A 4,417-nucleotide genomic window follows, 5' to 3' on the forward strand; every position below is an offset into this window, starting at 1 on the left:
TAAAATTACAGTTGTTCACTGTTGATATATAGAAAAATAATTGACCTGCATATTAACCTTGCTATAAGTCTTTTTTAGTTCCAGGAGTTTTTTGTTTGTTCGTTTGTTTCTTTTTATTCTTTGGAATGTTTTACAATGATAATCATTTCATCTGTAAATGAAGATTTTTATTTCTTCTTCCCAGTTGGTGTACCATATATTTATTTTTCTTATCTTATTTACCTAGCTAGACGTCCTTATGATATTGAATAGGTATGCTAAGGGGGATGTATTTGTTTCTGATGTTAGAGGAAAAGTAAGTAGCTCTCACCATTAAATGATGCCAAATGTAGGGTTTTTGTAGATTTTCTTCAATTTGAGAAAATTAATTTCTATTCCTATGTCACTGAGTGTTTTTGAAAAATCAGAATCAATATTTTATTTCATCAAGTGCTTTTTTCTGCAACTGTTGATATGATGTAATTTTTTTCTGTATGTTTGTGTGATCTATTATATTCCTTGATTTTCAAGGGTTTAATCAGCCTTGCATATCTGGTATAAATCCCACTTGGTTGCAGTTTATTTTTGTGAACATGAAAGAATAAAGGGAAATCACAGGAAATTGGAACAGTGTAATATATATATATATAAAAGCTTTGCTTGATATTCACCTGTCAGAAGGATGGTCTGGCAGGACTTCTATCTGTCCCAAAATGTATTTTCCCTTTATCTCTCATAAACCCAGAGACTTTAATTTTTAATTGCAATATATAGGTGTCTGTTAAATAAGACACTTTAAAAATTCTCTTGAAGTAAAACAACTGACTATATTCTGGTCAATGCAATGGGAGGGGAAAGGATCTACAAATCTATGACAGAAGTTACAAGAAGAAGTGTACACATATTTTCTTTTCCTGCTTCTTTCTGATTGGAATATGCTCACAGTGTTGAGGTATCTTGGTCCATGTGAAAGACAGCAACGACAAGTTAGGAACATTAAGAAGATAAAAATAGCTGTAAGCCACTGAATTTTCAAATAGAAGAATCACTGTATTCATTAAGACTTTTAAGAGACAAAGAGCCGATTATTTTAAAGTATTATTAATATAGGAGTTTATTATACTAGGTGATAATAAATCCTATATATAATATAGTTAAAATTTTCATTTATGAAATGAAGATAAGGAAAAACCATCTTTTCAGTGATGTTTGCATGATTTTCAAAGACATGTAAAGTGATAGATGCATAGGAATCAATTAATAAATTTCATTCTGCCTACCACACAAAGAGTTAAATGGAAGAAAGGCATTAAGTTTATAACAAAAACTAATCATTGATTTCAATCATTTGACACATTTAATTCTCTTTTTGAAGTCAAAAGCCATTTAAAATGTTATAAAGAAATATTCACCAATATTTGATGTGGCTTTTTGTACAAAAGCATTCTTTAAACATACTGGAAAGGGCAAGCACTATGCATATTCAAGAGAACAATGTTGGCAAAGTCCATGTTTTCAAAATTGATCATTAATAAAGTATACGGACTTATAATAAAGAGAAAATATAAGCTATTACTACATGCTGAAAGTTTCATGTTTTGGGGGGCAAATGGGATGGGAAGGCTAGAATTGCCAGTAGGAGTAACTTTTGTCGTGAGAAATGAAGGATAAAAATTGAATGACAAAACCAAAGAATGAAGAAAAGGTTTTTTTTTGTATTGAAACAACCAATGGAAAGATGAGACATTAAAAGAGACAAATTCATGGAGTGAAGTAGGATGGAAAGGTGTCTTAGGTGAGTTTTATGAGCTACTATTTTGGGAAAATTTCTCTGATAAACAGTTTGTGCTCTTCCAATATTTAACTATTTTGATAAAACATATGTTAAATATTTATATATAGATTTTCATATTCCTTTTTTCCCTAAGTGTCCAATATTCCATATACCAAGCTGCTTTTATTTCCTTGATGTCTTTCACCTTATTTCTAGGCATTTGTTTGCTATTTAAGCAACACACTGTGTTGGTATTTAAAATCATATACTTCCATTTGTCAGGTGTTTGACTATACCAAAATACTTAAGTTCCTCAAAATAGTCATTATCCTTTTTCACTATGTTACTTTAACTTATTTATTTAAGGCTAATAAAATTTTAAATTGTGGTTATTATTAAATCAACATACTTTGCAAAATCCATAATTTTACAGTTTTAGTATTTATGTTTTTCCAGAATTCTATGGAAAAGAATGCTTCCATGACAAAAACATGCATCTGAGTGCAAGTTGAAGTTTTTGACTTTTTGCATAACCTTATTCATTTTTTTTGGTATACAATGGAAAATTTCTTTGCTGATTTCATTCTCATCTCTATTTCTTGTGCCTGAAACAATTCTTGCCTAAAGAAATTACTCAGTGTTTTTTGAGTGTTCAATGAATAAATTATTTGAAAGATTTGAAAAGGAGGAAAATTAAGATATAATTTTTTCACTTGTGCTATGATTTAGAGATATACGTTTGTTTTATTTTAGTTTTAGTTATTCCTAATTTGGAAGTAAAGATAGGATATGTTAGTATAACTATTACGGTTGGATATATTTGAAAAAGAGTTTTGTGGAGTTAAAATGTTAACTTGACTAGAGAGTTTAGAGAGTTTACCGGATATACTTATTGGACTTCAGAGTCCCTATTTCTTAGAAAACATTGCAGTTCTATTGATTTGAGTCACCAAAGGCTTGTTTTACCTGATTGTTCCTCATGGTGCAAATGAAGAGGTTCAGCAAAAGAGCGATGGAAGTTCTGAGCACTGATACACCCTTATTAATCACCAATGATTCTTTGGCTGAAGGACTGATATAGATGAAAATGCAGCTGCCATAGGTGATAGAAGCCACAATAATGTGGGAGGAAGAGTTGGAAAATTTTTTTCCTTTTATGGGCAGAGGGGAATCCTAATATTGTCTTGATGGTACAAATGTAGGATAAAACTACACATGAGTGCTATAATAAGGGTCAACACAGCACAGATTATAATAGTCTGTTCCATGAAACAAGTGTTTGAACAAGCAATCTTCAGGAGGAGAAAAGCATCACAGATAAAATGATCAATGACATTAGAATCGCAAAAATCCCAATTTAGGCCCAGGCTACATGGAGGGATTACAATCATAGGCAAGCCATCCAATAGCAAGAACATTTTTTCTGCACACTGTGATGTTCATGATAGTCACATAATGCAGTGGTTTGCAGAATGCCACATAGCGGTCATAAGACATTGTGGCTGGGGGGAAAAGTTCTGTTATTGAAAAGAAATCGATAAAAAATACTTGACTGGCACAAGCATTATATGTTATGACCTGGCCACCTGTTGCTATTTTATGCAAGTATCTGGGAATGAATGCAGAGATGAATGAGATTTCTAAGGAGGCGAAATTTTGTAGGAAATACTACATGGCTATTTTAAGGTGATAATATCATAGGATAAGGGAGATGGTAACCAAGTTTCCAGTTATAATCAACATATAGATGAGAAAGAGTAAGAGAAATATCAGAATCTGCAGTTGTGGGTGGTTTGCCAGGCCCACCCAGCAGAATGAATCTTGTTTTGTACCATTTCTCATTGTTGACTCCTAACTTCTGTCCAGTCTACATATAATATTCAGAGACATTTTATAAAATGTTGTATTACTCATACTTAATATTAATTGTTTAAATAAAAATCTTACAATTTAAAAAATTACTCTTTAATTCTGACTCTGGAAAGGATATATTTTGGTTGCTATAGGTTTATAAATTCTTGGGGAGTAAAGATATCATTTAACTCCCAAGAATTCTCTTTTTGTTATATTTACTTGACACTTTATTCCTTCTTAAAGTGTTATTATATTTCAACTAACTTGGGTTTACCATGTACATCTGTAATCATATGATGTTTCTATTCTAGCTCTAAGCTTAAAGATTTTTTTTCTGCTTCTGTTCATATGTGTTTTCGCCCATGAACAACTCAAGTTCTACATATTCCTGCATGCACTCACTCACACAAACATGTACAACTTACCCGGCTCTCTTCTTGCTAAAACTGACTACTTAGAATCATCTGTTCCTAAGACATCACTTATACTCCACAGTGGTATGCAGAATTTTACATCATACTGTACTTATTTATTCTTTTGTGAAGGTCTTCTGGAAACTAGTTTCAAAAACACAACAAATGATATTTTTTCTTTGACCCATTTCTTGTTATTTGCTAGTATTTTCTTCATTCATTTTTACTCCTAAACATTTTGACATTAGCTATGTATATTCATCAATTCCTATGGTTCAAAATATTGTCGTCCAGTGGACGTTTATTAAATTTGCATCTTTATTTTGAATGGTGCGATTTGACTCTCAGATACATGTATTCAATCTGATATATCTACTGGGTCATACCACATGGGCTT

General features: G+C 31.6%; 1 pseudogene; it reads right to left on the bottom strand.

Annotated features, from left to right (window-relative positions):
* Positions 1-2,686: 2,686 nt before the first annotated feature.
* LOC139440094 (olfactory receptor 6C2-like) lies at positions 2,687-3,595 on the bottom strand (annotated as a pseudogene).
* Between the last annotated feature and the right edge of the window lie 822 nt (positions 3,596-4,417).

Source organism: Dasypus novemcinctus, chromosome 12, assembly GCF_030445035.2.
Source record: "Dasypus novemcinctus isolate mDasNov1 chromosome 12, mDasNov1.1.hap2, whole genome shotgun sequence".
In the NCBI taxonomy this organism is placed as follows: domain Eukaryota; kingdom Metazoa; phylum Chordata; class Mammalia; order Cingulata; family Dasypodidae; genus Dasypus; species Dasypus novemcinctus.